We start from the raw sequence: 22,352 nt of genomic DNA, 5'->3' as shown, positions 1-22,352 counted from the left end.
GTAAAATTCAAGCAGTTTCCTTTCGGAGTAAAAGTGGCACCTGCCATATTCCAACAAGTGATGGACACAATGCTAAATGATTGCAACTTCGCTATCACTTGTTGATATTTTAATAAAGAGTGAGTCAGTGGAGCAACACTTTGAACATATTAAAAATGTATTCAGGAAAGTAAATGAATATGGGTTTAGGCCAACAGAGGAAAAGTGTGAATTTTTGATGAAAAAATCAAATATTTAGGTCAAGTAATTGATGAAAGGGGACAAAGGCTAGACCCATCAAGAGCGATGGCAATACGGAATATGCCTCCGCCAATTAACATCAAATTGTTACAAGCATTTTTAGGCTTGGTAAACTACTATCAAGTATATATCCCAAACGTACACAACACAAGGGCTCCACTAAATGAGCTATTAAAAAAGGATGCCAAATGATTTTGGACAGAAGAATGCCAGAAGACATTTGAGGAACTAAAAGGCATGTTAACATCAGACTTGTTGCTTACACACTTTGATCCGAAGTTGGAAACGATACTGGCAACAGATGCTAGTGAATACAAGGTAGGTGCTGTACTCCTACACAAGTGCAAAGATGGCAGCCAAAAGGCCATAGCTCATGCATCAAGGACACTATTGCCAGTAGAAAAAAATTATAGCCAAAATTGAAAAAGAGGCATTGGCAATTATATTTGGCATAAAAAAGTTCCACGGGTTTATACATGGTTGACAGTTTAGACTACAAGCAGATCATTGCCTGTTGCTGATGATTTATGGATCTAAGAAAGCAATCCCAGTACATACAGCAAACAGGTTTCAGCAATGAGGCACCATACTAGTAAACTACAACTACACAATGGAATATTTACCTTCAAAAAAGCTAGGATATGCTGATGGCCTATCCAGCTTCATATCCAGAAATGGCAAACCATTTGAGGACCCAGTAATAGCAGCCCTGAGAGCCAAAGGGGAAATTAAACACATAATGTAGAACATTGTACATGAGTTACCAATAACTTTGTGAGAGAGAAAGTGACACATGTCAAAAGATAAGTTCATTAATGAAACAAAAAACTCTATGGTTAGCTAAAGAAAACAAAAATAGGTTTGAAAAAGAAACAGCAACAAGTAAACATATATTCAACATGCGATGGTGTACTGGTGTAGGGCCAAAGGGTAGTGATACTTGAGACTTTACAAAAAAGAAAGTTGAAAGAATTCCATATTGGACATCTGGGGATCGCAACAATGAAAGCACTAATGTGCAGTTATGTGTATTGGCTGAAGATGGAGAAGGAAGTTGAAAATGTAGTAAAAAGCTGCAGAGGATGTGCTCTGGCAGCGAAATTGCTTACTCAAAAATGGGAGCCTTGGTCAGAAGTAAAAAGTCCATGGTCAAGACTACATATCGATTTTGCAGATCCATTAAATGGTAGTAGTTGGCAGTTTTACAAAATGGCCAGAAATTGTTAAGTGCAAAAGACCAACCTTCAAAACGGTAATAAACTTTTTTCACAAATTATTTGCAAGATTTGGCATCCCAGATGTGATTGTATCTGATTATGGAACACAATTTGTGTCCAGTTAATTTAGAAAATTCTGCAAAATGTTAACGGTAGAACATAAAATGATAGCGCCTTACCATCCCAGATCAAATGGATGGGCAGAGCATTTTGAGGACACTTTTAAAAGCACTTTGAGAATGCAAACAAGGAAATCACAGACAAATTCACTCTGCAACAATTCCTAAGGGTATACAGGGGACACTAAACCCCAATACACTAGCAGGAAGCTCACCAACAGAACTAATGTTCACAAGGAAGGTGAAATCAATTTTTGATAAACTGTTACCTGGCAAGGAAAGGAAGAGTACCAGGAAAGGCAATCCAAAATTTTTCAAAATAGATGATAAGGTGTACATGAGGTTATATTAAAATGGAAAACAGTACTGGGAAGAAAGCAAAATTACAAAGTACATAGGAAAAATTATGTATGGTATTAAAAGTAGAAAGGGTATTGAAAAAAGACTCAGAAATCAATTGAAGAAGAGATTCATAGAAAATGAACCAGACAGATTAGAAGAACCTAAGGAATGGCTGTATGATACATTCCAGGTACCAACACTGTTACAGGTGATTGAACTAACATATACAAGAAGAAGAAAAAGGAAGAACACAGAGTTCCTACTAACAGATGCCAAAAAGAAAAAAATATTAAGTTGAAAAAAATGCTAAAAAGGGAGGAGGGGTGAATAAAGTAAAATAAAATTACTTACTTCCCAAAGAAATATCTAAAAAAACTAAAAGGGAAGATATTGTAGTGAAAATGATACACTCCTTCCCATGTGACACTATAAAGTAAGACAGTCATTGTAGGAAGTCAGTAGTAGTAGAGTTGTACGAATTTTCAGTTGGAGTCAGGAGTTCATGTTACCATCAAGGTAGACGTTTCAAAGTCATTGTCTTGCAGAGCCATCAGTAATAGTACGATAGATGAGTCAAAGGTAATAAGACATGGAGCTATCAGCAATAGCATTATAGATGAGTCAAAGATAATAAGACGTGGAATACTGCCACAACATTATAGTGGTGACAAGAATATTACAGTGCTGACAATAACATACAAGTGGTCAAGGATCCACATTATAACAGTTACCTAACTGATTAGAACCCCTTGATAATACTAAGATGATTACATTTGACAACAAATGTACTTCCTTCCGTTGCATCCAAGACACGAAAGCAAGAAACTGAAACCATCCACTTTGATATGTACCTCAATATTTCTCAAGCAATAAAAGTTCACTGCTGCAAATTCCTCCAAGTTATGACACCTTCAGAAAATCTTCCACGATCAGTAACACTTGCAACATAAGTATAATAAAAACCAATGATGCCGTCATGCACCGCATGGACTGAAAGCTCTCTTGCTCTAAAATTGCATTCATATTTATTGATCAAAAGAATCTTTACAAACTTTACTGAATCTCCAGTGTTCTATTCCTCAATCAAAATTGCTCATTAAGTCATACTTCTCTCAATGAATTCATCACATTTGCTGTTCATTTTCTGTCCAATTCACATCAACAAAAAGAGACGATCACCCATACCCTTAATCACTCTAATTTCCAATATCTCAAAGGTGGTAGGAACTGTCATCACATTTATCATCTTGAATAGCGTTCACTCCTTAGTGACTGCTACTGCAATTTCTGGAGATGAACATGATAATCCATTGACATTGCATCAAGAGCAATGTCAATGCTCTTGATGTCAGCAAAGTATTCAACCATGTCAGCTATAAAAAGCTCCTAAAAAGAACTAATGGCATATATGCTCTCTCTCTCTCTCTCTCTCTCTCTCTCTCTCTCTCTCTCTCTCTCTCTCTCTCTCTCTCTCTCTCTCCCTCTCTCTCTCTCCATCAACTTTTAGGCTGAAAATTTCCTGTCAGAACATACACTTACATCATATAGAGATGTGACCTTCTCTAACATAATTCTGTTAACTCTGCTGTACCCAGAACTGTTTTGTGCCTCTCCCAGTAGTTCTCAAACAGTACTCCACCAGGGCTTTCAGAGGGCACAGCAGATTTTAAAAATTTAAGGCATTAGAAAATACCTACTGTTTGAACATCTTGAAAAATTCTGTTCTATCATACACAGCTATGATTAATGAAACAAGGCATGCAATTGTTTTCTGCACTTCCTATAAATTTTAAATTTTAAAACATGTTTTTCTTATAAATTTTCTATGCAAAGTGCACCAGTTGTTTTTATTATTTGATAAAGTGTCTTCTATCATAGTCTTAGGTTTACTAGGACTTTCTGAGTAGAATTTGATAGATGGAAACTGTATAGATTAATTACAATATAAGCACTGTAACACTGTGTTGACCAGACAGCTAAATGTTATTATACACCACTATTTACGATGCCCTGTGAATTCTTTGTGCCCTTCTTTTCTCTCTTGGCCCAATCATTTCACTAAATTGACCTCCCATTGTCATGGAGGTCTTCTTAGTGACCTTTTCTGATCTCTTGGGTACCACTCAGCAACTGCATGGATCCACCTGTTGTCTATGAATTTTGTAACATATACATATAAAAAATATATTTTCACTTTTTTAAAAACTACTGTTTTGTTATTGTCGTTGTAACAGTTACAACAGTAGCACCAGCAGACCCTGGTGAACCTTATCCAGCAAACCTGTCATCAAAGTCTATCACCAATATAACATTCTCTGTATTCAGCAGCCCCTGATGAACCTTATCCAGCAAACCTATTATCAAAGTCTATCACCAATATAACATTCTCTGTATTCAGCAGCCCCTGATGAACCTTATCCAGTACACCTATCATCAAAGTCTATCACCAATATAACATTCTCTGTATTCAGCAGCCCCTGATGAACCTTATCCAGTACACCTATCATCAAAGTCTATCACTAATATAACATTCTCTGTATTGAAACTATAGTGTCCAATGCACTTTATCTTTTTATTTTTAATATTAGTGTTTTATGAGTTGAGTGAGACTTGGCTGATTGAGTAACTATGAAGGTTCCTCATTCACTCATTTGTATTGTTGGCAATTGTGTTGCAGTAGTATGTCTCAAAAAGAAAAAAAACAGTTTAAAGGTCCTCTGTGAACTTAGAAACCACCAATGAATCTGCTGATGATTATTATAGAGCTGATCCTTCACTTACCCACCTGCACTATGCAATTTCTGCATCTTTTATTTTTCTATTTATTACTTATTTCAATCATTGGACTTCTGCCATGCTGGGACACTGCATTGATGGTCTAAGTTGGAAAGTTAACCCAGTACTTATTCTTTTCTACTCTAGGCACAAGGCTCGAAATTTTGGGGGAGGGGGCCAGTTGATTAGATCAACCCCAGTATGCAACTGGTACTTAATTTATCGACCCCGAAAGGATGAAAGGCAAAGTTGACCTTGGCAGAATTTGAACTCAGAACATAAGACAGATGAAATACCGCTAAGCATATTGTTCGGCATGCTAACATTTCTACCAACTCGCCACTTTAACCCAGTACTTATTCTACTGATTTACTTTGCTAAACCACTAAGTTATGGGGATGTTAACAAACTGACAGCAGTTGTCAAGCAGTGGTGGCAGACAAACACACACACACACACACACATATCTTTTAATTTCTGATTACAAAAGTTCACTCACAAGGCTTTGGGCTGCCTGGGACAAGAGTAAAAGACACTTGCTCAAGATGCTGTGCAGTGGTACTGAATCTAAGACCACATAGTTGGGAAGCAAAATTCTTAACTACATAACCATGCCTGCGCTATTAATGTCCTTCAATAAATTTATTAAACAATTTCTTAGAAGATACCAAATTTCTAGCATCAGAAAAATTATTTTCTTCATATAATTTTTCACAGCTATTCTGGTAATTAAACTAAATCTCATTCATCTTTTGTGTTTTTGAAAATATTGATTAGATATATTGCCTGAGAGCATATAAGCATCATGACTGTATTGAAATTGAATGAGGCTCACATAAGATCCCTGTAAACTTAGAAATATATGCAGATATAGAATTAATTAATTCTTATGCTCAATTGTGCACAGCATCATTTCCGTCATAATTTAATATTCCCCAATTTCAATTCAAAATTTAAGTTTGATTTCTTTTTTCTTAAGAGACATGTCAAAGAACTGTCAAGATTAAAAATGCAAACTTTTGACAAAAATTAAAAAACAACTTTGCAATTAGAATTGTAAATATTGATTAAAATTTTGTTGATTCAATTTATTCCATAATAGAGTGTGAAAAACTGAATGAAACATAAGATATCAGCATTTCCTACTTCTGTTTTCAGAATCAGAGACGTACAGTAATGCGTGTTTAGCTCTATTGAATTCAGGTTAGGAAGAAGCATTTGTGCTGTGATATTGTGAATGGGTGTTGTGATATTTATGATGTTCTAAGAACATTAGTGATGTAAATGATTAGAAATGATTCCAGCTGGGATACAAAAGTATGTCACTGACTCAGCTCACTCTTGACATGCTCTAAATATTTGCAATGTATAATGAAGGAAGATACAATAGTAAATTTCAGTAAAGTGGTCTGTCAGTCAAAGTTGAGAAGAAAAACAAATTACAAATTAAAATAATACAGAAACAATACAGGATGGTATCCAAACTAAGGTATTCAAGGAATATTTTAGTACATGAACTGTCCAGTCCTTCAACATGGGTAAACTTATTGAAATTCCTTGCCATTTTCAAAAATCTTCAGATCTCTCTTTACTCTCTTTACTCTTTTACTTGTTTCAGTCATTTGACTGCGGCCATGCTGGAGCACCGCCTTTAATCGAGCAACTCGACCCCGGGACTTATTCTTTTGTAAGCCCAGTACTTATTCTATCGGTCTCTTTTGCCGAACCGCTAAGTAATGGGGACGTAAGCACACCAGCATCGGTTGTCAAGCAATGCTAGGGGGGACAAACACAGACACATAAACACACACACACATACATATATATATATACATATATACGACAGGCTTCTTTCAGTTTCCGTCTACCAAATCCACTCACAAGGCATTGGTCGGCCCGAGGCTATAGTTAGAAGACACTGGCCCAAGATGCCATGCAGTGGGACTGAACCCGGAACCATGTGGTTGGTTAGCAAGCTACTTACCACACAGCCACTCCTGCGCCTATAATAAATGCCATACACCAAATTCTTAATCCTTGAATCACTTATGCAGTTAAATAATAATCCTCTCTATAAGAGACATAAGGCCAGAAATTTTGGTGGTGGGTTTAGTGGATTAGATCTAATTGACTAAGACCCTTCCATCAAATCAAAAAAAACAAAAAAACTGGACCCCGAAAGGAAAAGTTAACCTTGGTAGTATTTGCATTCAGAATGCAAACAACTCTGCCACCTTGCTGTCATTACAGCTAACTAATAATGATATAAATATACATACATACATACATACATACATATATGTGTGTGTGTGTGTGTATGTGTGTGGTGTGTGTGTGTGTGTGTGTGTGTGTGTGTGTGTGTGTGTGTGTGTGTGTGTGCTCTATTTCATGTATTGAATTCTGTTTCTCTCGCTGAGGAGGGAGAGAGAGGGAGAGAAGTAGAGAGGGAGAGGGAGGGAGGGAGAGAAGGAGAGAGGGAGAGGGAGGGAGGGAGAGAAGGAGAGAGGGAGAGGGAGGGAGGGAGAGAGGGAGAGAGAGAGAGAGAGCACTGGAAAATATTATGAGAGAGAGAGTGAGAGAGACAGACAGACTGACAGACAAACTGACAGCAGACAGACAGTGAAGAAGAAAAGCATAAAGTGGAAGGTGAGGAATCACCTCAAATAATTTCTGCTTGTTATTGACAGTAAAATGATATATAAACTTGCACATGGCAATTATATGGTTTTAATTTAGATTTAAGTTGATTTATCAGATATTATCTTGTAAACCTGACAAAGCCCATTTTTTCTCAATTTAGAAAATAGTTTTAGTACATTATTCAGAGACACTATCCATCTGAAACATAATAGGTTAGTATTAACATGCAGGTTTTTTTAACAGCATGTTGTTTATAGCTTTAAGTATGTGTACTTCAATATACATTATCTCAAAAAAGAACTATTTCATGTTACCTTGAACATGAAATTCTTATGACATCAACATCATATAATTCTTGCTGTAATGAATAAAGTCTCTAAAATGGATAGGAGAAATTGATGGATAGCTTTGGTCCAATGGTAGATTGAATGTCATGCTAACAATAAATGTGGGTTCAAGTTACATGAGCTGCTTTCAATGTTTCTATTCTAAAGGGGGTGATTATTTTTTTCAAACCAATATTTACATGCTATTGTTTATAATTTTATGTGTGCTTTGAGGTATACTATTTCAAAAAAGAATTATTTCATGTCCTCTCAAAATTTAATAAAATTCTTATGATGTCAAAATATATACATATACATACATAATACATACACATGTGTGTGTGTGTGTGTGTGTGTGTCTAGGCACAGGTGTGGCTGTATAGCAAGAAGCTTGCTTCCTCACCACAGGGTTCCAGGTTCAATCCTTCTGCATGGCACTTCAGGCAAGTGCCTTCTAAGATAGCCTCTACATGAAGTAGAGCATACTGGGAGATGAACAGAGTTTTTACGTCCCTGTAACTTAGTTGTTTGGCAAAAAAGACTGATAGAATAATTACTAGGCTCAGAAATAAATAAATACTAGGCTTGATTCGTTTAACTAAAAATTCTTGAAGGTAGTACCCCAACATGGCCACAGTCTAATGACCAAAACAAGTAAAAGGTAAAAGATATACATATATATATATATATATACACAAATATATATACATATATATATATATATATATATATATAATATATATATATATATATATATATACACAATATATATACATATATATATATATATATATATATATATATATATATTATATATATATACACAAATATATACATATATATATATATACATATATATATATATATATATATATTTATATATATATATATATATGTATATATGTATGTATGTATGTATATGTTATATATATACACACACACGCATGAATTCTTACATCATCATCAAAATTATCGTCGTCATCAATGCTCACAGAGCTCAGGATGGAATCTGGTGTGGCAGATTTTTTACAACCTGATACCTTTCCTGTAACCAACCCTTACCTGTTTCCAAATAAAGTTGTATTTCCCCTTGATCCAATATGTTTCACAGAAGATTGAAAACAAAGGATACCCCCATGCTTGATGATGAAACTTGTTTACAATCATCACACATACACACAAACAAACAAACAGGCATACATACTATATGGATCCTTTATGAAAATATGAAAAATCTGTAATAAGGGGAAATCAAACTGGAATATTGTCATGTCTTAAATGAACCATGCAGAAAAGTTGTTTCCCACATTCCCTATATCTCTGACACAACTAAAAAAAACAGTAACCAGGAATCTACAGTCTTCAAACTTTAAATGCATCAAAATTGTGCTTTTAGCCTAATATCCATGGCTGATGAGAGGATTTCCATATTTACTTGTCTTTTGTTTTTTTGTTTTTTCTGTGAATCATTTCCATTTTCCATTTTAATTCATCTGTAGGTATGTAAACCCAACAGATTTTTGGGATCTGATGATACACCATAAATCTAAACCCTTTATGGACAGGAAACCTAAGGTAATCCCATAAACCAACCTTCCCCAGTTTTAATATCTATATATACATATATATTATACATGAGTATATATATACACATTTATATGTTTGTAAAATTACATGTATATACATATTATATACACAAATGTTTATATATATATATATATATATATATATATATATATATATATATATATATACATACATACATACATATAGATATATATATATATTTATATATATATATATATATATATATATATATATATATATATCCAAATACACATACATATCAAAATATACATACATACATGTATATATATGTATTTATATATATATAAGTACTTAAATATATACATACACACACACAAACACCCACATATACACGTATGTGTGTGTATGTGAATGAGTTTTTTTTTCTGTATTTTATTTGATATCCATGTTAATCCGACTTCTATCTGTTAATCTCACTCAAGTAAATCCAATATAGCAGCTGGACTTGAGATTTATCTCTGGAACAGAACATAAATCATAAATAATTCCATGTTACCAACCAGCTGGACATAAGAAAAGAATGCGTTTTGAGAGAATTGAAGGAGCTGATTCTCACCTCCTCCTCAACTGCTGCCAGTTCTCATAACAGCCTCATCTCTTATGCTTCAGGCTCAACAACAACTACAACAGCCATTCATAATTTTTTATAATCACTCACAAGCATAGTGGTTAAGAAGCTTTTTTCCCAACCATATAACCTCAGGTCCTGTCTCACTGTGTGGCATCTTGAGCAAGTGTCATCTGTTATAGCCCCAGGTCAATCAAGGCCTGGTTAGTAGATTTTGTAATCAGAAACTGAAAGAGGCCCACTGTGTGAGTGTGGTGGTGTGTGTGTACATGTGTGCATGTGTGTGTGTGTGTGCATGTGTGTGTGTGCATGTGCCTCTGTGTGTGTGTGTGTGTGTGTGTGTGTGTGTGTGTCTGTGTGTGTGTCTGTGTGTGTGTGGTGAAGGCACATGGCTTATTGGTTAGTATATTTGGCTCACAATCATAAGGTCATGAGTTCAATTCCTGGTGGCATGTTGTCCTTAAGCAAGAATCTTTATGTCACATTGCCCCAGTTCATTCAGCTGGCAAAAATGAGTAGTACCAGTATTTCAAATGGCCAGCCTTGTCACTTTCTTGATCCCTGTCAGCAGCTTCTAGCTCTTTTCAAACTTTGATAATGAATGATCAGGCAACTTTTGGGAAGCAAGCTATCTCTCTATCACAATGTTGCACTTTTAAGGCAATGATTACAGCATGTCTTTTCATTTGCAGAATCAACCTGATGTCTGAAATGATTTATCTGAAAAGAAAGGTAAAAAAAAAAGAAAAAATTTAGAGCTCTTGAAAGAAGTGTCATCAAAGAACTGACAAAACCTGTTACACTAACTGGACCTCTGGATATTCTATGAAGTAAGCAATCTGCATGAAAAGCATTGTTTTACCACAGAGCAACATGGGAAATGCAACAATAACTTCTGGTGTGTGCATTACTTTACAGTAAATTCTTTAACTAGATTTTTGGTGAAAATTTGTTCATGATGAAGTTTTACTGTAGCTAGATCAATTTCTGTTCAAGCATCATCTCTCTCATTAACGGTTGTTTGCAATCTGAGTGATTCAAATGAAAGCAACAATTGACTTGGTTCATTAAATATGAATACAATAATTTAATATTAAAATATATGTGATTTTCTTATACCCACTCCCACCTACCCCACTTCTACCCACACCCCACCCTCACCTTCCCCACATCCCAACACCACCACACCACACACCACCACACCACACCACACACTACCACACCACACAACACCATACCACACAACACCACATCACATCAGACTACCATGCACACACTAGCACTGACCACTCCCTATATGAATTCTCCCTATATACATTCATTTAAACACATTACTTATAATAATTGTAAAGCAAATATGAATATATGGTACAGATATGGTACAGATGCTAAATATAAATATATGGTACAGATGCACTAAAACCAGAAATGGGGATATGTCACAATAATTCATTAAAGTCATCCAAGCAAAGCCACAAGTATAAAAGTTAGATGGAAAAACAGAAAAACACAAGCAAAGTAACAATTCATAAATGCAATAACTTACAATATAAAGTTTTTACAATATAAAGTTTTCCTTAGCTCTTTGACATTCAAATGTAATGTTTATTTTTCACATCATTTTGAATTAATCATACATTATCTTGTAGCTTTGAGACTTCAATGATGTGATTGTTTATTTTTAGAATGACATTGTAGGATAGATGTGAGAGGCTGGATCTGGTCAGTTTGAACATAAAAGTGATGGAATATTTGTGCCAGATATGGCTGTTTTGAATACTAAAAGGTTTAAGTTCATTTAATGTTAATTAAATAGCTTCTCTCTATATGTTTTGCATTGATAGGCCTTTACTGCTAATTCATGTGGTATCTTGATCCAAGCAAGATCAGTGGCAAACAGGCAGAGTGTAACACACCAGCTAACTTATTAATAGAGTAACAAGAAGAATTATATGATGTACGATGGGCTTCTTTCAGCTTCTGTCTACCAAATCTACTCAAAAGCAGGCTTTGGTCAGCCTGGGGTTATAGTTGAAGACGCTTACCTGAGGTACTATGCAGTGAGACTGAATCCAAAGTCATGTGGTCGGGCAACAAACTTCTTATGACAGATTCACACCTGCACCTTACATCCTTATATCTTATGTGTGTGTGCATGCGCGCATGCATATATATGTATATATATATATATATATATATATTACACTTCTCCCTCTCCTTCTTTGTTGTCCTCTTTCTCCTACTCCCCACTATCTTTCATTCCTTCTCCCTTCTCTTCACTCCCTTTGTTTCTTTCCTTCATCCTCTCTTCCCCTCTGCCTGTTGCCCACACTTGACTACAGGCCATTTCTCTTGCCCCTGTCTTTTCTGGACAAGACGTCCACTGGGATAGATGTCATTTCTCTTGCCTCCCAACATTTTTTTCTTTTCTACTATTTTCTCCTCTTCTATTTATGTTATTTCCTTTAAAAATTTCTCCCAGGTGTTACCCATTATAATTTGTCTTGGCCTAACATTCCATAATGTTTGTCTTTGTCGATTGGTTACCTTGTACATCCCATCTGTTGTTTGTTCGTTGGAAGCCCTAACTCTCCACAAATTTTATATTTTAAAAGTTTCTGGAGGCTGCTGTCTTATAAAGTTTTCCTATCTTGTCATTATAAGCACGAAATAGGAAGTAGTAAAAAAGTTGACAACTGAGGAGGAATTAGACATCTTTTGGTATTTTCTTCTGTACTTATCTCTATGTGTTTACATATTTTTTACTCTTTCGTGATATCTTGTACTTAATGTGTATTTTATATATATATATATATATAATTGCAGCATGGAAGATGTTTGTAAGCCATTCAAGAACACACAAAGACCGTTAGTTTCACTTCAACATTTAAATTTATTCGTATGTTCTTCAATGGCTTACAAACATCTTCCACGCTGCAATTGGTTTTGTTTTGAGCGCATGATCTCAAATCAAGTCACTTGCTACGAAAGTACATCTCTTATACACACGTGCGCACGCACATCATTGTCATCATCGTCATCATCATCATCACCATTATCATCATCATCATTGCCATTTAACATCTGTTTTCCATGCTGCCTGCTTAGACATGGCTTCTATAGTTGGATTCCCTTCTTAATGCCAACCACTTTACAAAGTGTACTGGGTGGTGCTTTCTATGTGGCACCAGCACCAGTGAGATCATCAAATAACTCATAAAAGAAGACCCCTCAACTGAGGATGTGTAGTATTGAAAGAAGTGGTTTTATGCCAGTTGACAGTAAGTTAAAATATGATAGAGAGACATGTACAGGTGTCATGCTGCTCATGGTATGTAAATAATTTATTAAGCTATTTCTTTTCAAAGATTCATTAAAATTATTTCTCTTTGATAATACAAAAGGCCCATGTTTATTTATAAGGGAAGAGAATGGAATGTTGTAATGTTTGTTAATTTTTTTTTCCGTACATACATCAGTAACAAAAGTGAGGTCAAATGGATTTAACAAAGAGTCAAACAGGATCATGGACTTAATTTTATTAATAAATTACTGGTGCATTAAATATGTTTTCTTTCAGCTACACAGTACTACTCTATCTATAAATGTTAGACAAAAGACTATTGAATATATGTATGGAAATGAACACCTTCTCTTTATATACTATATCTTCATAGACAGAAAAAGAGGAATCAGCCAGACTTATTTGCAGTCTGTGTTGGGATTTCATCTATGACCAAGTATTCTCTTAAACTGATTATAGAGATGCAGCTTGTAAGCTCACAATTACTACAGGCTAAAGCAAACAGCAAAGACCAATTTGCATATATCATGCATTTTGGGGAAGTAATTTGATTAATAAATTACTATTGCGTTAACAGTGTTTTGGTGTAATGCTATACTATAATATGGAATATATCCTTTGATCTATCTTAATTATTTCAGCCCATGTTAGTCTATGAAGTTTTAAGCAGTGTCTCCATGAACAATTAAAGAAGGGTATTCAGTCACTAATGAAATCTTAACATAGATTTGAAGTTAATTTGGTTGATCCTCGATTCTGTTTATGAAGATAATGTATATAGAGACATGATGTATACATTTGCCTATTATTTGTCTGTTGTATTAACATACACTGCTAGCTAAAATCTCTTTAGACATATTATGTAATGCAGTATATCATAACTTAGTGTTACAATTTTTACCATTTACTTCGCAAAATTTCTGTAAAAACATGGATAATATTGATATAAAATATATATTGAAACCTTTTACCTTTTATCTTTTACTTCTTTCAGACAGAATGGGCCATGCTGGGGCACCACTTTGAAGAATTTTAGTCAAATGAATCAACCCCTGTACTTATTTCTTTAAGCCTAATACTTATTCTATTGGTGTCTTTTGCCAAACTGCTAAGTTATGGGGATGAAAATACACCAACATCGGTTGTCAAGTGATGGTGGGATTATAAATACAAAGACAAAGACAAACACACACACACCACACACACACACACACACACACACACAGACACAGACACATACACACACACACACACACACACACAACAGGCTCCACCAAATCCACTTACAAGGTTTCAGTCAGCCTGAAGCTATAGTAGAAACACTTGCCCAAGGTGCCATGTAGTGGGATTGAACCTGGAACCATGCGGCTGGAACCAAGTTTCTTACCACACAACCACACATATACATTTGTTTATTGTTGTTAGTTAAAATGTCTTTAGAAATATTATGTAATGCAGTATATCATAATAACTTAGCATTACAATGTTTAACATTTATTCTGCATTGCCTATGTGGAAAATATTGATATAACAAATATTGAAATGAGTTTAAAAAGTAAAATGAAGTCTGTAATAATAGCCTTTGGTTTGATTCTGTTCTGAATATTGATAAATGTCAATTGTAAAAACTTTCTGGGTGTTGTTTTCCTGTAAGAATTACATAAAGTAATAGATGATACCTCCAATATTTCTTCTAGAGCTGACCAAAGTAGATATTATCTGTTCTCTCTAGGCTATGATGGCATTTAGTTAATGGACTTCACTACCAATGAAAGCTTTTTCTCAGATTTAGCCAAGAGATTTGAAAAGCTGAGTAAGTCTCAAGAGTACCTTGGCTATCCTCATAGACTGAAAAGTTATGCAATCAAATGTATCTTATATAGAACACATTTGGGTTAACACTGTTAAGAGAGATTTTGTTCTCAAGGTCATTATACTTCATCTTAACAGAATATTTGAATTGCTGTGTACAAACATTCTCTTAGTAATTACTAGTTTTCTTTCTCCTTTCTAAGGATAGACATTAGCTGACAACCCCCACGAAGAAGAAGAAGAAGAAGAAGAAGAAGAAGAAGAAGAAGAAGAAGAAGAAGAAGAAATAGAAGAAGAAGAAGAAGAAATAGAAGAAGAAGAAGAAGAAGAAGAAGAAGAAGAAGAAATAGAAGAAGAAGAGAAGAAGAAGAAGAAATAGAAGAAGAAGAAGAAGAAGAAGAAGAAGAAGAAGAAGAAGAAGAAGAAAGAAGAAGAAGAAGAAGAAGAAGAAGAGAAGAAGAAGAAGAAGAAGAAGAAGAAGAAGAAGAAGAAGAAGACGACGACGACTTTATATCTGGTGTGTTATATATCTGTGGTAGTAGTGGTGGTGGTAGTAGTAGTAGTAATAATCGTAGTAGTAGTAGTAGTATAAAAATTAGTTTCAAACATAACATTCTTCAGTAAAAGATAGCTTGGTATAAAAAAACTGACTTTCTGCGGTTAAAGGTAATGAAATTTTGAGTGGATACATCTCATTTCTGCAGTAACAGAGCCAAGGTTTATGCTTGAGTAGTTTTCTCTTTCACTCTATGGTTTCTATTATTGTTTTGTTTGCTCATCTATCTTCTCTAGTTGTTCTCAATGCCAAGTAGGTTGATAGGATGCATGTGATGCTAACAAACACACTAAAGCTTGACTGAATTTCTATATATTTTATTTACCACAGCAATGTATTTACATATTCTTTTATTCTTCTACTTGTTTCAGCCATTTGACTGCAACCATACTGGAGCACTGCCTTTAGTCAAACAAATCGACCCCAGGACTTATTCTTTATAAGCCTAGTACTTATTCTATCAGTCCCTTTTTCCAAACGGGGACATAAACACACCAACAATGGTTGCCAATGGTGGGGTGACAAACACAGACATACAAATACACACACACACACACGATGGGCTTCTTTCTGTTTCCGTCAACCAAATCCACTCACAAGGCTCTGGTCAGCCTAAGCTATGGTAGAACACTGCCCAAGGTGCCACGCAGTGGGACTGAACCTGGAACCATGTGGTTTGTTTGCTCATTTCTGATTTTTTACTATAACTGATTCAGTTCATTAAAGAAAATTGGTATTATTCCCACCAAAAATTTTATTATATAAAGATCATACCTTTGAGAGACTATCATATGGAGTAAAAGCAACATGGCCAGTGTAAAGCTGGGATAGCTCCAGTCTAAGTTGAATTTTCTCACCTGTTGGCCCAGAAGGTTTTACGGTCCATTTAGCAGGAAAACTTGCATACTTATTTTGGAAGTTGGTGCCTCAGCGAGTGCTGATTGGTCAAACCATATTTTCATATGGCAGCTCTTTTACCTCTATTAGCTTTATTGAAAATTTGATACAGATGTACATAGATTTATGTGTTTCTTTGTTGTAGTTTAATTTTAAAGTTAGTATTTAATCCTGCCTATATTTAGATTGAATGAATGTGGTTATTAAGCATTCACATTTAGTATACTATGGAAGACTGTAGGGAATAAAATGTATGACTTAAAGGTTTGGTCACTGTTTAGTTACATATTTAGGAGTTAGTTATTGATTTACTTATTGAATTTATTTACCAATACTGTTGTACTTAGAATAAATGTGTTTGAAAGTTGAGGTTTCTTTGGTATGTTTGTTCCGAAACTACACTTATTTTCTTGCTGTTGACACTGCCGGATTGAATGGTACTGCCCAGGTATTGAAACCATAATGATATCTATGGGGCAGCTGATGATGGAGGTATGTTGGATTGTTGGTATGGTTATTTTTGTACATGTGGAATAGTGTTATAATACATCCTTTTGATAAATAACATGTATGTATATGATGTAGTGTGTTGTGTGCGCGATTTGAATATAAAGGCACCTACTTTCTCTTCTTAGTGACGGAGACCCTCCAGTGGTGACTAGTCCTTCCACACAGACCCGAACACTAACGATAGCAGCTGCTAGCCCAAACCCTTAGCGACGTCCTCACACGTCTTGTCACCTGCATGACCCACGTTGGAAAGCCCCAATTGACCGCTCCCTGCGCACACCTGACGGCTGACCCCTTCCAGTTGCCCCAGCTTCCGGTCAATGCACCTAGCTGCTGACGTCATCCCACACGCCACCCTGATCTTAAAGATCACAATCTCTCCGCTCCATGTCGTAGTCCACCATCCAACCGGGAGAGCGCCTTGCTCGTTGAGATCTTCTCAAGCTGGGCTCCTCATTCTCCCCTTCTCCAGAATCATTGTCCGTCGAAGCGACAATCCTGCGAAGGTCCAAGACGTATCATGGTGTTCCATCTACGGATACGTTGTTTCTGGAATTGATTGCCGTCACCGTTCCTCTGCTCCATTGAGATGTACAGCGCGCCTTTGGTGGCTTGACCCAGACTTCCTCCCCTATTTTCACGCAAACGGGTCCCTTCTCTTCCTCGTGACCCTCCGGCACTTTGCTCAGGTGCCTCCATTCATATTTGAACACAGCTCTCTGCGGCACAGATTCCTCAGCCTGTCCGGATTGGGGAGACAAGATGTACCAAAAAACTGCTTCAAGTGGTGAAATGTGCCCTCTTTCCGCTATGGCCTTGACTGTCCAATGGTGCCTCTCCACGATCCCGTTACCGCTCGGCCTATATGCTGCTCTGAACAAGCGTCGCACATTCCACCAATCAAGCATAACCCTCAATGCTTCCGAACAAAACGCCGCCCCATTGTCCATCAGTAGTTCTTCCACGGGACCTCTCTCTAAAAATATCCCGTTCAGGATCTGCGCGATCTCGTCAGCAATGCCCGATCTCAACTCCCTCCAAATGGCCAGCCGGCCTGGCCCGCAGTCGACCATGGAGAGGTACATTCGCTGACGGTAGTGTGTCACATCCACAGCTAGCCTTTTCCAGTTCTGCTCCACGGAAAGGCTTCCCTGTTCATGCCCACACAGAGCAGGGTCGATGGACTGACACCTGTCACAGCTCCCGACCACCTTCCGGACACTTCTCCTAGTGACGTCAGCATCAATTTTCTTCGCCAGATACAGGGTCCTGTCCACACCCAGGTGATGCATAGCATGCAGTTTCTTCAGTTCAGAGTCATCCAACCAACACCCCGCAGCTATCCCTTTCCGGGCCTCCTCCGGTTCTTCCAACCACGCTCTTTTCACCCTGGTCAGTACGTCCGCCCTGTTTTTCTCCGAAGGCACGAAAACCACGTTCAGCTTCAGTCCGAACTCGGTGATCAATTCACCTAGAACTCCTAGACGGCGCTTCACTAACATCTCCGCAGCACCTTTTGTCCGCACTCTCCTGTCACTGGTGATCACCGATCCTACCCAGCCAAGCACAGTGGCTGAATCCGTCCGGATTTCAATCGTGCGCAGCCCCCATTTCAAGGCCAAGTTCACCCCTTTCAGCAGTGGTTGAAATCATCTGCTTTCCGAAGCCAGGCCGCGTCCTCCAACACAGCGCCTTCAATTGCCAACACCACCCCTATCGCTATACTGCTAGCATCACACCAAACGGTCCTGCATTCCGTCTTGGGCACGTACCAGTTCCTCCTGACCGGGTCTTCCGCTCTCATCCTCTCTAGGATTTCCTGCATCATCGCCACTGTCCCTTCTTCCACCTTGTTGCCCCACCTCTCTCCTTCTGCTCGTCTCTTGGTTTAACTACACGCCGTGCGCAGCCATCCAGCGATCGGGTAGTGACCGACCAACTTCCCACACACCGAGAACAGCTCTCTCCTGCTGACACTGGAACTCAGCTCTGGGATTTCATTTCCTCTCCGGAACACCAATTCACCTGATCCATCTCTTCGCAGCTTAAGCCCCAGCGCAGCTCCCCCTTCAATCGACTCCAGTGGCTTAGCAATCAGTCTGAACTTCTCTAGATGTCTAACTACCTCGTCGGCTGGCACTACAGTTTCGTCCACCAAAATGTCGTCAATGTAGGAGCTGGTGGCCTTTCTGATCTTGCCGTCTTTCCCTAGGATAGACCTAAGCACTGCCGCCATGATCTTCAGAGCGGAATTCAGCCTGAAACCCAGCCTGGTTAGACAGTACGTCCGGCCCTTGTACCGCACCAGCTGATATCGCCACAGTTTGTCGCTCACATGGAGCTGCAAGTATGCCGATCTCAAGTTGACAATTGTCGCTGCCTCAGTCGACTGTCTCCACCTACGTAATGCCTCGCCACAAACGTCTGTCGCCTCACCTCCCGTGTGACACGATATGTGCTGGTTTAGCTCCCTGAAGTCCAGCACCGGTCTGACTTTTCCCTTCATAGGCTGCACCACCGCCATCAGGGGTAGCACTCCGCCCGCTACCTCCTCCTTCCAAGGGACAAGGACCCCTTCCTCGATCCACCTTTCCACCTCGTCTTCAAACTCGACCCTGGCGTGGCCTTTCAGGGTATGCTGGTAACAGCTCACCCCGTTTTCCAGCGTCGGGGGCTCGTCCTTCCATCGCCACTCTATCATCCACCGCTGACCATCGAACGCCACCTGAAAGTCTTTGTCCTCGATGGTGTAAGCGGCGCAGTCCCTCGCGGGGCTCTGCTCTCTCTGGTGATCCTGACTCGCAGTGCACAACGCCCCCACGCTTCCGAACGTGACCTCATTTCCCACAACACTGACGCCACCGAGGCAGTTGATGGCGTCCATCCCCATCACCACATCAACTCCATCTATCACTCTGTTGAGTTTTTGCTACAAGATCAACACTGTTTTTTTTTTTTTATTTTTGATAGAAATCACCGATGATTATTAATTTTTAGTAGTGATTACACTGTGTAATATGACTTTTGTGCTTGAGTAGCAACTGTTACTTCCTATTTGCTTACCTCTAGAAACTATGAAAAATGGCAAATATTTCTTTCAAACTTTACTTTTGTTACATTTATTCAAACCCCAAAGAATCCTTCTCAGCACACACTACTTTTGCTCTTCATCAAAGATGCACTTATCGTCAGCCACTAAGTGACATACTGAAGTGGTTATGGTCAAGCAACTGACAAGGAAATCTGTGGTACTGAGCAGACTATTTGCTATAATGATATTTCTGTTTCAGCATTCAGCGCTGAATCTGTCTGAAATGTAATGGAAAATAGATTAGTTTCAAAACATTGATGTCCAAGCCACAAAAGCAAAGTTTGAAAAGAATAATAGTCATTTCCTTTGATTTCTAGTTAGAAGCAAACAGGAAATAACACTTACTGACCAAAGACAAAAACAATAAATAAATAAAATAATTTTTTTTTTAATAAAAATTTTAAGTGTTTTCAATAGTTTTATTTTTGGTTGAGATCAACAGTTGTTTTTGCTGAAATGATTAATAGTTTTTAAAGGTGCATGTTTGTGAAATATTACAGATTAAAATGATTTATTTTTAAATATGCATATCAAAAGGGATAATAAATTTTCAAATTCTTTCAAATTAAATCTTATATAATAACATTAAGTTTAAACTGCAATAGCAAATTAGAGAATATTATTAGAAGTAGGTTTTTAATAACTTGTTTTTGCATCAATTGTACAGGGTGGAAGGGTGTTGCAGTACAGAGGGAGGTGTGGCAACACTGCATCCAGATCAGTGCAACTTTGAGAAAACCAGAGCCACGGCAGTGGAAGGGAAAAGTCATCATCACAACCTCCATCTGATCAAAGCCTACATATTTGCCCCAATAGTACCAGAGCTTGTCATTCAAGGATCAGTTTACTAAACTACCCAAGGGCTTGCCACTCTTCATTGAGATTTTTGGATACAAAGAACTGCTGCCGTCCTCATCATCATCATCACTTACAATTTTCGTATTAACAGTACTATAATTCACTGTACTTCTTTATATCAGTATTTATCATATTTCTTGCTAAAATACCAGCTTTTGATACAAAAAATTTCAGTGTAGTGCCCCAGCATGGTTACTGTCCAATAACTGAAATAACTGTGTGTGTGTGTGTGTGTGTGTGTGTGTGTGTGTGTGTGTGTGTGTGTGTGTGTGTGTGTGTGTGTGTGTGTGTGTGGTGTGTGTGTGTGCATGCATGCGTGTGTGTGTGAACTCTCTTTGAACAGGATTGACATACAAGGATGGACTGAACAGTTCATAGGCTGACTAAGGAGTGACACTACAGCTGTGAAATTTTGCATGCATTCATTTCAATGCATCTTATTAATAACTGTATTCTTCCTTTCTAAGTAAACTTTCAAGATCTGACTGTTCAAAAAAGACTTCAAAAGTAACTAGCAGCAACTTCTCTTGAAAATGGACAAAATTTGGCATCATAGTGTTATCAAATATTTGCAGAAAAAAGATCTATTCCCCAAAGACATTCATGCTGACATGGTTGCTATATTAGGGGATGACACTCCAGCTTCATCAATAGTGCAAAAGTGGGCAACTGAATTTAGGAGAGGAGAGGAGAGTTTTAAAGACCACCCAAGGTCTGAACATCCTGCAACAGCCACCACTGAAGAAAACATTGATCATGTTCACCACATGGTGATGGATGACAGGCAATTGACTATAAATCAAATATTCAATGCTATTAGTATATTCAGCAAGAGAGTTGAGAATATTCTGCACACTGCACTTGGCATAATGAAGATATCTGCTTGGTGGGTGCCATGTCTTCTGACACCTGATCAAAAGTGCACCAAGCTGATCACATCACAGGAAAATCTGTCATTGTTTGAAGCAAATCCAGGTGGTTTCCTTGAACGTTTCCTAACCCAGGATGAGTTGGCTTCATCACTATGAGTCAGAGACAAAGAGACAATCCATGCAGTGGAAACACCCCTCCTTACCTGCTTCAAAGAAGGCCAAGATCGTTTCATCTGCAGGGGAGGTGATGGCCTCCGTTATTTGGATGCAAAAGGCATTGTGTTCATTGAGTATCTTCGAAAGGGCTACATCATTAAGGAGAATACTATGCCAACTTACTGATGCAGTTATGAAAGGCTATCAAGACCAAACATCCAAGAAAGCTACGAAAGGGGTCTTGTTTGTCCAGGACAATGCTCCAGCTTACAAATCCTTGGTTTCAATGGCTGCTGTGCATGACTGGCTTTGAACTGGTTGATCAGCCTCCCTATTCTCATGATTTGGCCCTATCTGGCTATCATCTGTTCCTGAACATGAAAAAACACTTGACTGGAGGCCAGTATCACAGTGATGATGTCACATCTGCCATTGACAACTTTTTTGACCAACAAGATGAG

The 22,352-nt window shown here is 37.7% G+C and overlaps 1 long non-coding RNA gene across 1 annotated transcript; it reads left to right on the top strand.

Moving 5' to 3' along the window:
- Nucleotides 1-7,220: 7,220 nt before the first annotated feature.
- Nucleotides 7,221-15,246, top strand: LOC118762988. Its single transcript, XR_004998743.1, has 4 exons — nucleotides 7,221-7,339; nucleotides 9,159-9,234; nucleotides 10,528-10,665; nucleotides 15,155-15,246. It is a non-coding gene; the product is annotated as an uncharacterized LOC118762988 (long non-coding RNA).
- The last annotated feature ends 7,106 nt before the right edge of the window (nucleotides 15,247-22,352 follow it).

This window comes from Octopus sinensis, linkage group LG4 (assembly GCF_006345805.1).
Source record: "Octopus sinensis linkage group LG4, ASM634580v1, whole genome shotgun sequence".
Taxonomy (NCBI): Eukaryota; Metazoa; Mollusca; class Cephalopoda; order Octopoda; family Octopodidae; genus Octopus; species Octopus sinensis.
Note: the sequence above shows the minus strand (reverse complement) of the source record. Positions and strands in the feature narration are given on the sequence as shown.